We start from the raw sequence: 20,540 nt of genomic DNA, 5'->3' as shown, positions 1-20,540 counted from the left end.
TTCCTTAGTAAAAGATGCAAGTGCCACCTCTTCTCGGCTCTGTCTTCTTCTTGGATGCCCGCCTCATCGCCATAGCTAGTGTCACTTCCATTGTAAAACTGACACCTGCTATTGAAGTCGCTCGTTTTTGCTGAGACTGCCAATCTACTAATCGAGCCATCATATCCTTACTTGGGTTCTATGTGTTGCCATGTGCTGGATTGTCTCCAATGTGTTAGCCTCAACAAGGGTATTGCTGTTGCTGCATATCTACTTGTATGCCCCTCTGACATAGCATTGCTGCTGCTGTAATTTTCTATTGCACGTACTCGCGACTTCTTCCATGGTGGCGAGCTTCCCTCCCATGGTTTTGCAAAAGCACCATCATTGATGTTTCTTCACTCTCTCAACGGCTTTTGGCTACTTGTTGCTATCTTTAGCTACCTTGATGTGGCTGCCTTGCTCGTAAGATTTTAAACTTTAGCTTTGAGCTTTCTTGACCCAATCTTTGGTTCTCCATGCCCATGGATTTTCTCAAGATCCTCTTCTTTGCTGGTTCTCTCCAAGCTTCCCCATTGTTACTGCCTCTTTTCTCACCAAACTTTTCAGACTCTCGTTGTGCTGCCTCCTCCGATTTCTTCTACACTGTCCTTGCTGCTACCCTTTTTAGTAGCTTCTATTCTCTTATGTGGATTGGTTGTCCTCCTAATCATTGGAGGACATGAGCTTCTCTCTTGTCCTCATCCATTTAACCTCCCTCTTGAGGTTTTACATAGCCATTATCTCATGACTACCTTGAGCTCCCAAATAAGCAAAAAAAACATAGCTCTCTTTGTTTTGCGAGATTCTTTGCCTCTTCAAGACCTCCAAGCTGAGGTCTTCCATGACCATTGACATGGTCTTCATGAGCTCCAAATCTGCATGCTTTCCTTCAATGCATACATCCATGCAAGGGTGCTTCTCCATTTTGGTTTCTCATAAGAACCAAGGTGCATAAACATGTGGAAACTGCCAAGGTTTCCATCCCCTTCTTTTCTCTCCTTCATTGAGCAAACATCCACAAGTGCATCCTCTTCTTGATGCACACACATGTGAACTCCATTGAGTTCACCATCTCACTTGCCATCATCTTGAGTGACAAGCATGCACCTCCACACAAGATTCATGGGATACACAAATCCCATACATAGCAACCCTTCATAGAGCATTCTTCCATGCTCAAACACAAAACTTTGAGGCAAAACTTCACAAAACCAACCTTCTTGAGACATAATCAGGAGAATTTCTTCTCTTGGCAGCTTCTCCTTGATGATGATGAAGACTCCATAGCCTTCATAATGCTGAAATCTCCATTTTCAGCTTCCTTGATGATGAGCAAGCTCTCCATGTTGCAAAACTCCATTTGCAACTCTCTTGGGCAGCTTCTATGCAACCTCCTTGTTGCAAATCTCCTCTCAAATCCTCACAAATGCAAATCCAAATGATAATATGAGTGTGCATAAATTTTTTCATAATAAACTGAAAATAATGCTTAATCATATGAACACATAAGCAAGCTAATATACATAATAATCACCATGACCAAGAGCCCACGCAAGCTCTGATACCATGTTAACAATCTAAAAATGGGATTGATCATGGTGAAGGACATAGATTAAGCAACATAATTAAGGTGGATTAAACCACACTAAAAACTCCATGAGAGAGAGGGAGATCGCACACTCAACACTCAATTCTATTCACTTTCATATCACAATGAACCATACAATGATATAGGCCCTCTAGCCTTATCCCACTTTACACATCATCATCCATGTGGCACTCCCTTTTTCACTTCTTTTGGTTAACACTCACACACCATACAATATTACATGTGTCATTCCTATCTCAGCACAATATCTTGCACCTCTAGGGTGCTTTCCCACATACACACAACACCATGATTACATCTCTCAACACCCCCTCCCTATTTCCATGGCTATTCTCAAGATTTCCAAAGTCAATCCTACCATGGCTGGGACTGGTGCGGTTTAGGGTAAGATAGGCGGGGGAGCTAGGCGGGGTGGATAGTATACCATTGGTGGTCCTTGCCTCAATGGTGGACCCGTTTAAACTTCATAAGGTCCCATGTGATATCTGAGATACACTCCGCGAGGTAGGTATTGCAGGTACCTAGGTGCTAAATATTGATAGAATTGTTTAGGGCAATCTCTCTCCCTTTGATAGGAGGTTCCGAGTCCCTCGTGAGTGGGTTCCTATTCTAGGTTGGGCATAGACTTGTGGTCTTACTATGAGTCTACCATTCCAGTGGTAGGCATGATCCCCCACACTGTTGGATTAGTCTGGATTAGGTTACTTTCACTCTATCCTATTTCCGGTCTATGGTCTAGTGGCGGTGTGGACTCTCTTTCTAGGGCTAGCATTCCATGCCCCTGCCCCTAGGATGTTGATCGTTTGATTATGTGTTTCCCGAGATAAAGTTTATGAGCCTTAAGGATGTGGACTCTAAGGATTTTATCTTAGGTTGTACTAGTGTTGCATGTTTTGCATCTTAGGTTGAACTAGTGTCTTGTGAAAGTGTTAATAAGATTTTGTATAACGACACGTAAAGATAGCCTAGAATAAGTGACCACAGACTCATTCGATTGTCCATTGCAATTATGATTCGAGAAAGTCTACCTTGGAATGGTCCATAGTTAGATTATACAAATAGAAGGTGAGTTGATCAATGAGGCTGATTGTTAAAACCCTAATATATCTCTAGATAATTGTCATGCATAAAAATTCATAAATCAGGCATAAACTCATCCACCCAACCACCCCCCCCAGCCCAAGGGATGCACACATGAATTACAATGAAGTACCTCATACTTTTACCTTGATGTCCCATACCACCAACAGGCCAATCTAGCAGCATGTAGCTATAGTGTGAAATGGTAGGTGAGTAGTTACAATCCTCTACACAAGAGAACATAACATAACCTAGCCTCCATCCCTTGAGTGTGCCCCATGCCCCTATTATATAGGCCCTCAAGTGACTCTTCTTGACTCTCCATTTCCCATGTGTGACCCTTGGATGCCTGACCCTAACCTTAACGCTTAAGGTTAGTCCTAACCCATGCTCCACTAGAGCTTGTTCCCATGCTCCCATGCTCATAAGCCTAATGTGGGTTAGCCTCCTAGTATATGCACATATAATGTGCACATAACATACTTCCCCTCTCTCAAAACATTACACTCTATGAAAAGAAGGAAATCTGTGCTTAACATTCTCAACTACTGTTAAAACCCTAAGATCTCTTTAGATAATTGTCATGCATAAACATGCATAACCCAGGCATAAACTCATCCACCCAACCATCCCCGAGCCCAAGGGATGCATACATGAATTATAATGAAGTACCTCATACCTTTACCTTGATGTCTCATACCATCAAAAGGTATGACTCCAATCCAGCAACATGTAGCTCTATTGTGAAATGGTAGGTGAGTAGATAAAATCCTCTATATAAGAGAACATAACATAGCCCATCCTCCCTTGAGTGTGCCCCATGCCCCTATTATATAGGAGGGTCCTCAAGTGACTCTTGACTCTCCATTTCCCATGTGTGACCCTTGGATGCCTGACCCTAACCTCAACCCTTAAGGTTAGTCCTAACCCATGCTCCACTAGAGCTTGTTCCCATGCTCTACTAGAGCTTGTTCCCATGCTCCCATGCTCACAAGCCTAATGTGGGTTACCTGTCTCTATATACCTGAGACCTCATCACGGAATAACTCTTTCCGAGTACATCATTAGAAAAAAAATTTGAATTATTGGTGCCTTTCTAATGATAACTACCCAATAAACACAATAAAGTTGGGGTAGAAAAATAACAATTCACCTGGATACATAAGCAACTAGGTATCTAAATTGAAATATATACAAAAGTACAAGGAATATACTCCAAAATTACGTGCAAAAACAAAGACAAATGCTACCTTCAAAGCACATGATAATATCCAAAAGATCCTTATAAAACCATGGATAAAAGCATAGAAGCTCCTCGAATCCATGAAAACCATAGTTGATCATAAAAATCAATGCATTTCACCTGGGGTAGAAAAATAACAATTCACTTGGATACATAAGCAACTAGGTATCTAAATTGAAATATGTACAAAAGTACAAGGAATATACTCCAAAATTACGTGCAAAAACAAAGACAAATGCTACCTTCAAAGCACATGATAATATCCAAAAGATCCTTATAAAAACATGGATAAAAGCATAGAAGCTCCTCGAATCCATGAAAACCATAGTTGATCATAAAAATCAATGCATTTCATCTAATGGTCATTAATCATGCCAAAAGAAGCATTAAAATTGGTGGCCAACTCATCAATCTGGAGTATATGAATGTGGTGTTGTTCAAGCAAAACTCCAAAGTAAGATGTGACATACCCTCCTCCATTGCATATTCAACATTTCTAGAAATGTTTGGGGTGATAGGGTCTTCCTCATTTAGACTAGATGTTCTCTCTCCCCGTATTTCCATGTCAGTGGTGGCAAGTCTCTTAGCTTATCCTCTACAAAAGTCTAGACTCGTCTTTTCCTTGATTGCACCTCTCTCAGTTTCCCTTCAATATATCCTTCCTTGGAAGTAGGGAATTACACACTTCTTGTTCTTTGGGAACTTCCAAGATCTTTCCTGATCCTTGGCATAAGCTGTAGCATAGTTTAAAAATTGGTTGCCCAGGTAGGGGGTTATCAATAGATTGTTGCCCTCTCTTAGTAGTCTTGATTGTGTCTACCTCCATTTACAAGCTCATAGGCTATCTCTTACAAGCATGTGGAGCTTCCCTTTCAGTCCCATATATGTAATTGAGGATTCTTCGGTCCAGGCATATGAATCCCCCCACATAACATTGGAGAAGAAGTACCCTTCTCTCTTGCTGCTTCCTTGTTTAAAGGATTCTCCATGATCTTCTTGTGACTAAATGATTTAAAAGAATTTAACCTTCACAAACCAAACACACTTAGTTGGGTGCTAGCCGAGGGAGCCAAACCTAAGCTTCTTTGGTAGGAGGATCCTGGGTGGTTAGATACACTATTGTCCAGGCTCATATTGTCACCGGCAATATTTCCCAATCGTAAATTACATGAAATGATTTTATCAGGCAAAAATTTTAGAGTGTACACAAATGAAAAGCACTCAACTCTATAAGCTCTTAACTATTTGGCAATCATAGGCATGATTCTATAATCACGGCAAAGCTCTTGCCAATTCAATCATTTAAAGTGACTCAAGGTGTGTAAATAATCTATTCAGTACTAATTAGCCTTTAAATGGATAAAACTCTTTCCAGCCCAATTGGTCTAGTATAATCCTTTGCAATGTGATCTTTTAAATGATAAATAGCACAAGGATCAATGGCTCTTTATTTTTTAAAATTTTTATGATTAATAAAAATACCAAAAATGGTGTTTATTGCATAATCACACCGTGATTAATCAACAAAACCACCATGCAAATCTGAGTACAAATGACATGATTTTTAACTTTTTTATTCCTTTTTCAATGCAAAAAAACTATCAAAATCTAAAAATAAATTTAAAAAATTCACTTTCCTATCTCTTTTTTTCTTCTTCAAATCAACATTATCCACTTCTTATCATCTTCTCAACCATTCACATTGCTTCAAGAAGTCTTTAGGGAAAAGGACTTATATGGAGGTGATAGGGAATCAAAGATATTATAGCCTACTCTATCCCTTCTCTAGTATCATGGATAATGATTACCTTAATGTGTTGTGGGGAACTTGCCGGCTCCAGGCTTGTATCCCCTAGGCTCCAAGCTTCACTAGTGGTTGCTAGCTTCACTCCAATGCTTCCTCCCCTCAAATAGTCAACATGGGGGCACATGCACCAAGAATCATACACTCTCTCCTCTTAACTCTCACTCACACACACACCATAAACAAACAAGAGAGCAAAGAGAATTTAGCATAAAACTCAATTGGTACAAAGGGAGATTGTATCTCCACATTATGAAAACTTGACTTATATAAAATTGGCTCTTCTTCACACTTGGGCACTAAAAACTTTAAAGAAATGAATAACTAGTGCTACTAAGCTTGGGCGTGGCCAGCAGCTTTTCTCATAATTACACCGTTTATAGTGCCATTTTCTCATAATTACACCGTTTATAGTGCCATTTCATGACACTTACTATGCTATCTCTCATAGGTAACAAAGAGATTAACACTTGTTAATTTGCATTGTTTATTGGACTAGATTTACCAATAATACCTTCCATAATTATAGATGGAGTATTAGATCCTGCAAATTTGTTAGCATTGTATAAAAATGTATACTCCAACAAAATTTTGCTAGTTCAAGTTTAATACTTCAAGTTAAGTAGTAGTTTGAGAGAGAGAGAGAGAGAGAGAGAGAGGAGGAGGAGGAGGAGGAGGAGGAGGAGGAGGAGGAGGAGGAGGAGGAAGAAGTCATAAATAAAAAAATTTAATAGGTTGGCTTGAAAAGCAAACTAGTTTGAAACCCTTATCTAAATTTTAAGGTTCAGACATCAACAAATAATTTTTATTAATTTGAGTTGATAATCTAAGTATCGTTTTAATAATATAAAAAAATGTGAGTAATAACTTGAGAGAAAGAGAAGATATTAAAAAACAAGACATAAGCTTAAAAATAAACCACAATTAATAAGTTGGTGTAAATAACAAACAAGTTTCAGATCCTTGTGGGTTTTCTTTAGGGTCTAACAAAGCTATAAGATTTTGTGAGGGGTGGCGAGCTAGGGTGCTTAGATTTTCTTGAATAATGATGAAGTTAAAAAAATACTCAACTTTGAAATGCGATACTAAACATTCCTTTCTTTTAAAGGGTAATACTTTATCTACCCTTGTTTTGAATTTGAAGGGAAATCCCAAAAAATCATTTGAAGTTCTCAAAAGGGTATACTTGTATTTCTTTAAAAATTATGCCTTTATATTGAACTAAGTACTTTTTTCTACCCTTTCTTTTGAAGAGGAAAACCCGTTAAAAGGGCACCATAAGCTTCAAACTCTAGGCATTGTCATGGGCATCGAACACCAAGGTGCCATTAAACTATAGGCCATTGAGAGAGAGAGAGAGAGAGAGAGAGAGAGAGAGAGAGAGAGAGAGAGAGAGAGAGAGAGAGAGAGAGAGAGAGAGAGAGAGAGAGAGAGAGGGTGCCATCAAGCTTCCACGAAGGCATTCCCTCATAGCTATCTCCAATGCATGTGTGAAGTGAGAGATAGCTCAACAAGGTCTACGAATGATGCTACAGGATTGATGGGAACTTTTGCTTAATCTAGATAATAAGTAAAAAGGCTTAAAAGTGTTAATTAACCTAGATGTTGATTGCCTTGGCTATTCAAATTTTGGGTTTACGTAATTAATGGTCTTATTCTCACCATTGTTGTTTGCAAAGCTCCACTATCACCATAGCAGCCTCTTTGTAAGCAAGTTGAGAATTTCCTTTGCAAATTCAAGTCTAGCCACACCTTCCACACCACCATCATCCATGACTTTTATGGCGTCCACCACCCCCGACCTCTACAAGGTAGGCAACTATTCCTCTACCATATGTTTGATGTTTCATAAAAATTGTTTTGATGTTTCACAACTTTTTCTATTAGGTGCTTCGTGCCATTTGAGGGCTTCCAATTAAATTAGGGTTTGAAAAGGTATGCTATAGTGCCTGCTCTTACACACCACATAAGCATGCCATAGCGGTAGAGTAAGAAGTTGCTTAGGCAATGACCTATCAAAATTTATATAAGAGTAAGCTATTTTATATATGTTTTCTAGTCTAAAAATGGGGTGGGCAATGTAACTTTTTTTTTTTGATGTGTCTGTCATACCTTTTTGTACATACAAGATGGTTATGGTATCGAAGCATCATGAACTATTTTTCTAAGTAAGTGAAAGATAATATCTCATAAATCATTTTTTTGTCCATGCAATACCATTTCTTCTCGTTGGTTATGGTTTCGAAGCATCGTACTTTTGTTGCCGCTATGGGTATGCTGAGTGCAACAACATTTGTTCGTACTATGGACATGTTTGGTCCTATAGGGCTGATAATGCGGGTGGCTATGCATAGGAGCTTGTATTGCTTGTATAGCTCTAGTACGACTACTATGCAAGCTGTATGGCTAGTATGTCTATTGAATGACATGTTGTGCTTCTTAAGTATGTCCTCTTATCTTGTTCCATAGTGGTTTTGTGTCAAATTATTCGTGAGTATGGTCCTATGAGGACTTTACATTATCTTGGGTTAATCCACGTATTCTCTGCCCTAGCCCTAGGCCGGTCGAGGCATAATACTTGCTACTCTTGACCATTTCATTCCAAAAAATAGGTTGTTGCAAGACTATTTTCCGATCTTGTATGGTGAATTTCTTGAAGTTTGAGGGGATATTTGTGGTATCCTCTTCTTCCTTTGAGTCATCACTCATGGAAGACCATGCTGCTTTTAGCATTCTCTTCCTTTCTTGCACTAGAGCTTTACGCTCCACTCTCGTCATGGTGCTTTGTTCAGTCTTGACTGAATGCACTGAAGCCTTAGATTTTAGCTTCGGTTTCCTTTTCCTCTTCTTCTTTGGGTTGTCACTCTCCTTCTCATTTAGCTTTTGCACTAATTGAAAGCCGTATCTCCATTTCATCTCGTCTTTGATGCAATCATCAGCTCCCAAGTAGTACAAGTACTCGTTCTTACCTACAAAGGTTGGAGGTGGAATAAAGTCTTCTTTATCCACATCTTCTCTTTCTTTTTGTTGTTGTTGTCTCTTTTCCTTGACTTCCTGTTTGCGAAACTTCCGGTGACTCGTGCAAAACTTACGTTTCGGTTTGTCACTAGGAATACTCAGCAAGACCTCTCTGCCCTTTAACAACAATCTTATCTTCTCTAACTCTGATTCAGGGACTATGGCATCGTCATCAGAATCCTTCCCATCAGAGGATTCTAAGCATCTATCCTCATCTCCTTCGTCAGCTGAGCTGTACTCAAGAGGGGACACTTCCTCTACAGTTACCATATCTCCTAGCAATAATGATTTGTTTGCTTCATACCTAGGGGCTTCTTGAGGTTCCTCTGCATAGATCGGTCTTAGCATTCTTACGGGAATAATGTCATACCCTTCTGGATCACAGAACTGTGTTTGCCTTGGCAATGCACAAGTGTCTATGGTAGCTAAAACATGGTTCCATTCTAAGGGATCTATCAAGTTCTCAGGAAAAGGTATAGGGATATACGCCTCATCCGTCACACTTCTGTCTATGGTAACATTTCTAGGTTGCAAGTCTCGACAAGATGCTCCACAGAACCATAGATCAGCTCTTCCTTCAGACATAGTTACTCCCGATGCTTCTGAAGAAGCGGAATCAAACTCATCCATAGGAGAGTGCGTCACATCTCGATAAGCATGGTTTTTTAGATTCACCCTCGTGGTTACATTCTCATGTCTGAGGTACAAGTAATTGTAACCCCAGTCTTGAATCATTTTGAATTGGCACATGAATGGCCTTGCTAGGATCACTTCGTAATTGTAACCCCAGTCTTGAATCATTTTGAATTGGCACATGAATGGCCTTCCTAGGATCACTTCGTAATTTGTGTTCTTGCAAAAGTCTACAATAGCAAAGGTATGTCCGTACTCAATGCCACATGACTTGACTCTAACGTTCTCAAGCAATCCTATGGGACTCTCTAGATTTCCATCTTGCCAAAGTCTACAATAGCAAAGGTATGTCCGTACTCAATGCCACATGACTTGACTCTAACGTTCTCAAGCAATCCTATGGGACTCTCTAGATTTCCGTCTACCAATTGCAAACTCATCCTTGTACTTCTAATTGCAGGTTTTCCCCACATTTCCCATACAGTTTTTGTTGCTATACTCACCCCTGCTCCACTATCTAGAATAGCTATAGATTCAATCTTGTTGATCTCCACAGGAAGCGTAGTATTTCCTTCGTCGTTTTTACAATGCTTGCCAACTTTGTTCACAGGAACCGAAATTGTTTGCTTAAGCATTAGCTCAGAAGCCTTTGCCTTCAACAACTCCTTAACCTGAATGTTCTGGTTCCACAATCCTTGCTCGGTTAATTGTGTAGCCACTTCTCCCCACAATCTTGGCCTAAGCTTTAAGAACTCTGCGAGTGGAATGGTACACGTAACTGGTGCCGACATTAAAGCTTGCAAACTCCCTATGTCTCGTTCCTGATGAGGTTGTCGTGTCATTGATGGTACTCGCATGATTTGGCTATGTGCTTCGTACAGTCCTAAATATGAGGGCAGTGTCTTACAAGTGAGCTTGTTGCTCCGAGCTGAGACAACAGTCTGAGCATCATCTGGTAGAGATAAAGCATCAAATTCTTAAACCCTTTGAGTTGAGAATTCTACTATAGAGAACGGTGGTGACTTGTCAGAAGATGCTAGATCCTCAACTTGTTTTTGCACTGCTTCCCACATCTCCCTTGCTACTGCTTCCTCTATTTCAGGAATTTCATCTCCAAAATCCACGGTAGTCAATGGTTTTGACTCGTCTGCATTGGTATGAGGTAAATCATCTTCTTCACGCATTTCTGGGAAATGTAGAGATACAACTTCACTTCCCTTTTCCATGCTTGGCATGGCTTCTGGTATCATCTCTAAGTTAGGCTTCAGAGAAGCAGGTCCTCTTGCATACATAGGTGGTGGGCCGTCTATTAGAGTCTGAGTATCCCTAATCAACTGCTTATGGATAGCCAAGTTGATTATCTCTTCACAAGGGTTGGGATATTCTTGCAGCTTCTTAGGCAGCTCAGTCAGAGCTGTGATTCTACTATTATACGCCTGAAGCGCTGCATCTAAAGGCTCGTACACCTTGTCCACAAGGACTGATCCTCCTGAGCTTTCCTCAGACTCGGATGCTTTTCCCTTTTGCTCATTTTGAGTTTTCTCTCCGATTTGTTTCGTTTTCAACATTCCTTCTAGCTCCTTTGGGATAGAATTTCCTCCATCAGAGCTCTTCTGCTCCTTTGACTTCTTACTCCCCTTGCTGCGTGGTTTACGTCGAGTTGATTTCTTTCTCTCTTTTCCATCTTTGGATAGAACCTTAATCTCATAGGGTTTCTCAACAACCTCTTTGACATTCTTTTGTGCTTGGGCTCTAGTCACTACTCTTAGCGACACTAGTTCGTTCTCCTCCTCAGATGTCGTGGGTGATGGAATCACTTCAACATAGTTGAGGGGCGCTTTAGCTTTTTGTGCTGCCGGATCCGTAGGCTTCAACAAGCAATCCTTTGGTAGATGGTCAATGCTACACCCTTGGCAAAACCTCTCTATAGGTGGAAACGTAGATGTTGTGCCTATGTTAGCTAAGAGGGGTCGTTTCTTGTTTAGACATTCTCTCGCCTAATGTGGTCCTGTTTGTTGCGTGGGGTATAGTCTCTTTGTAGGATATGGTCCTGGATAACCTTGAGTCTTGGTTGGCTGAGATCCTATAAGCATTAAAGAGCTTGGGTCTCCATTAAAGTCACGAACTAGGCTTGGTCTAGTTGGGTTCTCAAAGTAGGGTTCGACAAGAGGATGCTCCACTGCGATGTAGTATGGTTGAGAGCTAACCATCTCCATACCTAATTCAGGATTCTCATATTCCACATATCTAAAGGAAGCTGTGCCAAGTGGAGGAGGTTGAGCTCCTAGCACCGGCCGTGCTTGCTCTTGAGCAACTAAGGTTCTCTCATGGTTCACAACTTGCTGTCTAGGTGCAGAGTTGGCTGCTTGCTCCCTTTGTATCCTTGCAATGTGATTGCAGTCCGAAGTCACATGTGTGTAGTTCCATTTACAAAGCTGGCACCACTTCTTTGTTGGTTGATTGCCAACCAATGGTGAGAAGGTTGGGCACTGCTCGGTTTTATGGCTACCTCCACATCCTCCATAGACGTAGAGGCTTGTAGGTACAGTATGCATGTATGATGGTTGGGGTCGGTAGGAAGGTCTGTAGTATTGCCCCATCTTTTTCAGTACTATCTCGGCAATCTGATCTGGATTAACTAATGGCACACTAGAGTCAGAGCCCTTCCCAGAGCTACGTTTATCATCCGGATGACTATCTTGGTTTCCCATGCCAGTCATGTCAAAGTTGTCATCGTAATCCATGGCATCCATGCAACACTCATTGAAGATAACATGCTTCTTTGCGTACAAGTGAGCGTGAAGCGTCTTGTTTCGTAAGCCTTCCAGGAAGATAGAAATTAATCTTCCTTGGCTTGGCTTCTCATCGTCAGGGCATCGATTGATGTACTGCTTTAGCCTATTTACGCAATCTCGCACAGATTCTTGAGCTTTTTGCTTAAAAGCGTAAATTTGAGCTACCGCATTGTGCTTAATTCCCATTTTTGAAAACGCAGCTATAAAGCTCTTTTCTAGCCCATCGACGAAAGATCGCTTTGCCTCAAGCTCTAAAGTCTGAAACCATGATAAAGACTTACTCTCTAGCGTCAAGCCAAATCCTTCGATTTGCATATGCGTATCCGTGACTTGCTCCGCATGTATAGCTTGCTTAAAAGCTGCTATATGGTCATATGGGTCACCGAATCCATCATACTTCTTGACAAGCTTTTGCAGTGCAGATGGTCTCACTTTTCTAGAATATTCATCGTCATGTCTCCTATATGAGTCTCGGCCTCTAACTCTAGGCTCTTCAAATGTCAGTTCACTTGGTCTATGGGGTTCTCTTGGAGGTACATATCCACTTGCTCGTGGTCTTTCTTCTCCCCTAGATTCTCTAATAGCCCCGGGTCTCCTCGTAGGATCAATCGTTGGAAAGACTGGTCCTTTAGCAGTTGTTCGCATGGAAGGTGCTGGTCGAGCCACACTTGGGGTTCTAGCCCATGGTGGTGCTAGTGTTTCTCCTCGAAAGGCAGATTCATCTGGACGTGCCATGTCTAAGGTAGACACCTCAGTGAAAAGGGGCCTTCCTTTCCATGTCATTTCCCTAACCTTTGGCCATTCAAGGGTTCTAAAGTCATTCCCCCATCTATCATGAACACGCTTAGTGAAACCTTCTAGATGCTCTACAGTTATTGTATGCGTGACTGGAAGCTCTAAGCTCGGGTGCTTAGTGGTTGCATAGTAGGTTTCTACCACATCCCTATACACCTCTTTAATTGGGTCGTCTTGATAGATTTTAACTACTGGAATTTCTTTTACTATGTCCCATGGGTTTTTCTTGGTCTCTTTTTCTTTTCCCATTCTTTCTCTATCCTCCCAATTCCTGTTAGAAAATAATTCTTCAAGTAAAGAAATGGGCGTACCAGGTCTGTGCGATGTTCTTGGCACATTTGGGTCCGATGTGGAAGCTCCTTCTTCTGCTTTGCTTGTGCGCTAGGTTGAAGTACACCCAAAGCATCCACTTGTTCAGGATTTTTGGTGACCTCGTAGCGTACTCCATTTCTACCCATGTACATATCATCTTGGTAGTTTACCCATGGTGTTGGTTCAAACGCAGAATGAATGTCTGCAATTTTAACAACAAACCGACTCATTGGATCTTTGTAGATCTCACCGCCATGCGCGTTTGTATACAAGAAATGGAGTCTCATGTTGTCAATCAACTCCCTATCTGAGATTTCAAATGGATTAGCAGAATCTGCCATACTAATGGGTGTGGATGGTCTATTCATGCCAAATGACTCGTTTACATCCATTGAAATATCACTCTCGGTTCTTGAGAGGCTCTCTGTTTGAGACTCCAAAGATGTCTCGAGAATGCTCTCCAAGTTGTCAACAACCGATTGAGTGCCGCTCCTTGTGAGTGGTTACCCTAGATGGTGCACTAGTGTTACGTCCCCCTAGTATTGTTCTCGAGCGTAGATGCATATGCTATTTTTAGCACGTTGCAGTGTCCAGTTTTAAAAATTTATATATATATATATATATATATATATATATATATATATATATATATATAAACCCTACCTAACCACTAAATGCAACTAACATGAATATGTGTGTAAATACATATTTTATTTTTTTTAATAATTACACAAAAATACGAATTATGCTAAAAATACTAATTATGTAGATTACACTAATTATGCAGAGAATTATAGAAATTTAAAAAAAATACAGAATATGCAAAAAATGTGGACTCCAAGGAAAACACATAATTTATAAAAAAATATTATTATTATTATTATTATTTATTTTTAAAATGCAAAAAACCTGAAAATTACCTAGTATGCAGAAATTGCAGATTTTAAAAAAATTAAGACTAACAAAAATAAAAAAAATAAAAATAAAATAAAAAATAAAACACTAACCTTTTTGCGCTGGCACCTTATCGTTTTCGCTTTTTCTGCTCTGCGGGCACGTCGCCTCTCCTCCTCTCTGCTGCGGATAAGTGCTGACGCCACCGGCCTCTCCTCCTCTTTGCTGCGGGTGAGGCAGTCGCTCTCTCTGCTGCGGCCACCGGGCCTCTCGCTCTCTGCTGACTACAGGGCTTCACCAAAGCAGCTACCCTCTACACGCCGGCACCTTCCAGCCCATCACCTTCAGCCCTCCCCGTCTCGCTACACCAGCAGCAGCAGCCACATCTTGCAGCAACCCAAGCAACTCTCTGCTCTTCGCCTGTGCATCCAGCCCTTCTGCTGCTCGCCGGACAGCTCTCTGGCTGCCAAACACAAACCCCAATGCCAGGCGTCTCCCCCGTGCCTGCATGCTGCAGCCTTCTCGCGACCACCTTCACCTTCGCTTCCTCCTCCTCTGCTGCGGCCCTTCAGCGGCCAGCAGCTGAAGCACCTTCGCCCGCAAGGTGGGATTCGGAGGTTATCCACTGAATGTTTAGAATGTTTAGAATGTAATGGCTGCCAAGGATCCTCAACCAACCGTAGGTCATATCCCCGGCAGCGGTGCCAATGGAAAGACGGTCGTCTCCCTACGTATGCAATATAGGCAAGTAGACTACACTCCTAGCTCACCAATGGAATGATAAACACTCCTTTCATCGCTAGGGGATTCAACCCGGTTAGGTGCATGGAAGCTTATCCCTTTCGGGAGAGAATGCTATGAACACCACTACCTTGACATAGACTTTACACACACAAGCTCAATCTTGCCATAGCTCATTCAATCATCATCCCACTCATTCATACATCCAATACAAGAAGGAAGCTAAGCTAATGCACACACAAGCTCACTCATAAGCACACAAGCTCAAAGCACACTTCATTCTCAAGCACTTACTTCCCTAGCATGCACACAAATCTTGAAGCTTAATGGAACTTGAAATAAACATGCATTCTCATTCACTACTCAAGCAATGCCTTGGCCATGGATAAGCTACAAGCTATGGAAAAGCTTAAGCTTGAATCCACTACCACACAAAGCCTAATAGAGAATCCACAAGCATCAACAAAGAAGCATGGACACTAGAGAATAGAGATGAGAAGAGAGAAAAACATCATCTCATTGCATTGATTTAGAAGAGCATTGCTCATACAATAGTGTAGATGGGGAGAGAGAAGAGCTTGCACCTCTATGAATAAGAGGGAGAGCTAGTCTCAAGAGAGCTCAAGCATGAGTTCAGCCCAAAGTGTGTGTGAGCTCTCAAATGAGCCACTATTTATACTAAAACTCCTAAAACTCCCAAAACTTCCCATGTGGGATTATTCTCAAGCCCACTCCCACACTCACCTACAACTTGGAACTCTCTACAAGAGCCCTAAATAAGAATGTCAAGTCTCTTGTTTTCCTGCTTCCATGTTTGTGTTGCATCCTTGCATTGATCACCACTCGTCACGCAACAGAGAAATACTATTCAAAACTACAGCTCCTCGTGATCTCCTCCACACAGTGAAAGAATGACTATCCATTATCTTGAGTTTAAAGAGTATTATTATTTTGGTCAACTATATCTTGAGTTTAAAGAGTATTATTATTCTAGTCAACTATATCATAAGCTTCCTAAATAACCAAGGCAAATAATTTAATCTTTTGGTTGATTCTAATAGCAATGATTCATTCATTTCACCAGGATGCCTACATAAGATTAGAAGCAAGGTAAACTAATGCAAGTTGAATTGGGTAGTGGAAATGTTATTTTCACTCGCTCATGAGATAGACACTATTCAGTTTTTATTGGATGGTAGTCTCACTGAATCCAAATTTAAAGTTCTAACCCCAAGAGTCTATGATGGCATACTCAAAATGGAGTAGCTGACTTAGAATCAGGCCAACATTCATTATCATAAAGGAACAATTTCCCTTTGTGATCTTAGTGGAAATAAAGTCTAGGGGATTAGCAAGAATGGATTTGTGCATTTACAATAAGCAAAAGCTGCTAAATTATTGAAGGGTCCTTGGAAGAAGTAAGCTATATATATTGTAAAACTCAACAAGGGTTTATATTCTAAGGAACTTAGTGGTTGAGTGAATACAATGATGTATTTCCTAAGGTTTTAATTGAAATATTTCCACCTTATGATGTGATCATGACATTAAATTGATTCCAAGATCTCAACCTATTGAGAGATCTTATAAAATGGTAGTCCCAGAAGCCATTGAGCTTAAAAAGCAAATGAGGTAGTTATTGGAGTAAGGCTTTATCCAACCCAGTGTTTCACCATGGGGTTCGCTTTTTCTCTTCCAAAAGAAAAAGTATGGGGCACTTAGATTATGTATGAATATAGGGGATTGAATCAGTTGACAACAACGAAGAATAAATATGCTCTCCCTTGGATCCATGTGAGATTCTAGAATGATTACATGATGCTCAGATGTTTATAAAGATAGATCTGAAGTCCGAATACTATCAGATAAGAATTAAGTAGTAGGATGTTTCAAAGATAGATTTGAAGTTTGCATACTATTAGATAAGAATTAAGCAGTATGGTATTCCAAAGATAGCATTCAATACAAGATATGGCCATTATGAATTTACTGTAATGTCTTTTGGATTAACAAATTCTCCTACTGCATTCAATAGGTTAATTGCAAGAAATATTTAGAGAACATTTGGATGAATTCATCCTTGTATTCTTTGATGATATTTTGATCATTTCCAAGAATGAGGCTGAACATGAAGCTCATGTATGTAAAGTTTAGGAGATTCTCAAAAAACATAGACCTTTGGCCAAGAAAAGAAAATTCACCTTCTATACTAACCTTCTATATTGATAGCATCGAATATTTGGGTTTCATTTGGATCTTTATACTAACCTTCTATATTTGATAGCATCAAATATTTAGGTTTCATTCAGATCTTTATACTAACCTTCTATATTGATAACATCGAATATTTGGGTTTCATTCGGATCTCTATACCAAGGTATGCTAAATTAGCTTTGCCACTCACTAATTCGATGAGCAAGGACATTCATTTCAAGTGCCAAAGTGCATTTGACAAATTAAAAATTGCTTTAGTAACCAATCCAATTTTAGAGCTACTTAAATTCAGCAAACCATTTGAAGTTATAATTGATGCTAGTGGATTTGTGATTGGAGGAGTTCTTATGTAAGAAGGGCATTCTATAGATTATGAATCTCATAAACTTCATGAAAATAATTATACAACACATTATTTAGAATTTCTTATAGTATATGCATTAAAGTTGTGGAAACACTATCTTCTTCATAAGAGGTTTACATTAATAAAATGACCACAAAAGCCTAAAATAGATTTTCACTTAGGATGAGTTGAACATGCATTAGAGAAGGTGGATACAGACTTTACAAGGTTTTGATTTTTGAGAAGTCTCTTCATTAATAATTTCGATATTAAATCCCTTGTTAGTAGAAGTTTGAAATGGCATTTCTTTCGATAAATTCTTTGCACTTATTGTTTCTCTAATCCTTCAAGAGAGCAAGAATCCTTAGGAAATTATAAGGTTTATGTGGATATACAAAGAAGAAAATGGATGTCTATACTACAACAACAGGCTTTGTATTTCGAATGTTGGTGAAATCAAGAGAAAATTGAAGTTCATGACAGCCCCAGTACAGGACATCCGAAGTATTTAAAGACCTTTATGACTGTCAAGAAGAGTTTCTTCTAGCTAAAAGGCATGTCTTGAATAATGTCAAACAATGCTTAATTTGCCATAAGGTTAAGGCTAAAAGGGTCAAATTACCAAGACATTGCATCCTCTTGATGTTTCTCAAATGAAGCGGGAATGCATCAGTATGGATTTTATTATTGAATTGCATTCAGTTTAGTCAGGATATGATTCCATATTGGTACTAGTGGATAGGTTGACCAAGGTTGGTCACTCGATCCGAGTAAAGAAGACTTATATTACTTTTAATGTTGCAAAACTTTTTCTCAAGGAGATCTTCAAGTTACATGGATTGCCTCAAAGGATCATCTTAAAGGATCATGAGAGTGATGGTGAAATTAAGTTAACTTCAAAATTTCAAAAAGCATTTTTTGAAGCTATAGGGCCAAACAAAAGGAGTAAATCAAGTGATTGAGGATATTCTTTGATCATATTGTGGTCCATAGATGGATAAATTATTTGTACTTGGTGGAATTTGCTCATAATGTTTCTTATCATTGTAGCATAAAGATGAGTCGTTCAGGGAATTATATGGCCTCACATCTTTGACTTACACAGATCCCATAATTAGAGTTGAAGTTTATGAGCAGATGTTGGATGAATCAACTCGAACCTATTCGTAATAAGGATATTAGAGATACTCAAGATGTTGGATGAATCAACTCGAACCTATTTGTGAGGATATTAGAGATACTCAAGATAGGTAAATTCAGTATGCTGATCCTTGAAGATAAAAAGGAGAATTTGAAGAAAGTGACATGGTATTTCTACATGCTCGACCAAAGAAAAGTTTAATATCTCTGAGAAAATTCAAGAAGATGTCTTCAAGGTATTGTGGTCTATATGCCATCACTAAGAAGGTTGGGGATCAAGCTTATAAACTTTCACACTTGAAGTTCATAATGTTTTTTATGTGAGTTTTCTAAAGAAGTATATTCCAGACCTGTCATATTCTTGATGATGAGCAGATAATTTTCTGACTGAAAATCAGATAGAGCTTGAACTGGATCATATTCTAGAAGTTTGAAAGAAGCCTCTTAGAAATAGGATTGTACAATAATACCTTATAAAGTGGAAATTTTACATAGTTGAACATGCAACTTAGGAAAAAGAACAAGAGTATCCCAATTTGTGAGATGAGGGCATCTTGAGTCTCGAATTTTGTCTAGTTGAAGAGAAACTTGGGAAAACGAACAGGAGTATCCCAGTTTGTGAGATGAGGGCATATCGTCAAATCTTAAGTGGGGGAGAATGTAAGATCCCTCTCACAGGTATTTCTTGTATTTGTAAATAAACTTCAGTTCTAAAAATATTTTAGTGAGAGAGTTAAGAAAAATTTAGCGAGAGAGTATTTCTTGTATTTATAAATAAACTTCAGTTCTAAAAAATGTTTTAGCGAGAGAGCATTCAAATATGTTTAGAATTCTACAAACTTAAGTTGAAAAATTAATCTGGTAAGGCAGATAGATTAGTTATGAAAAATTAACCTTAGAAGAAAATTTTTAATTAAATAACTGGGAACCTTAGATAAAAATTTAAAGTGTGAAGGAGAAGCCCTAAATATGCAAAGATGTGCAAAATGTGCACATGTGCAAAATGGTGACACATGTGGCTATGCCAAATGTGCATGAAAATTATGTAATCTTATAAGAATATAAAAATTGAGAAAAAGAATGAGTAAAATCAAGGTACAAAATGTGAATATTGGATTTTATTAAGAAATTAATCCATGAGAATTTCACCATGCATATGCATATGTATACATATTTATGTATATAAATATGTGCCAAAAATAAATTAAATTAATTAGACAATAGAAAATCATTTAAAATGGGCATGATCAATTAATATATAAACTTGATAAAGAATTGCTAAGTTGGAGCTTAGAAATGAAAAATTAAAAGATGTGTTGGGAATGGTTAAAAAGAGTCAATTTATTCAAGTAATAAATTAATGGATGGAGAGATAATATGGAAAGCTTAAAGTAGCTCAATTGTGCTTGCATAAGCTACGATTGGGCTAGATAACTAAAGCAATGATCAAGTTTAACTAAAGCTATAGCTAAATTTTTGTATACCTAGGGCCTTCTCTCCTTTAAAATTATCGTTTAGGATGCTTTTATTATGCTACTTTGCCTAGTTTTTGTCACAATCAAGAATCTGCATAGTACAAGTACATATTGTAAGTGCATAATTTTTAGTCCACATATATTTAATGCATGCAGAGATAATATGGAAAGCTTAAAGTAGCTCAACCGTGCTTGCATGAGTAAAGATTGGGCTAGATATCTAAAGCAATGGTCTAGTTTAACTAAAGCCATGCAACCACATGCTTTTACATGCATGTAGGAGATAGTTAAGCTAAAATTTTGTATGAATAGGGTCCTCCTTAAAATTTCTCATGCCTGCAAGAAGAGAGCTTAGGATGTTTTTATTATAATCAAGTACCTGCACTGTACAAGCACATATTATAAGTGTAATAATTGTTAGTC

This window comes from Cibotium barometz, chromosome 39, assembly GCF_041138505.1.
Source record: "Cibotium barometz isolate CiBa-2024 chromosome 39, ASM4113850v1, whole genome shotgun sequence".
NCBI lineage: Eukaryota > Viridiplantae > Streptophyta > Polypodiopsida > Cyatheales > Cibotiaceae > Cibotium > Cibotium barometz.
Note: the sequence above shows the minus strand (reverse complement) of the source record.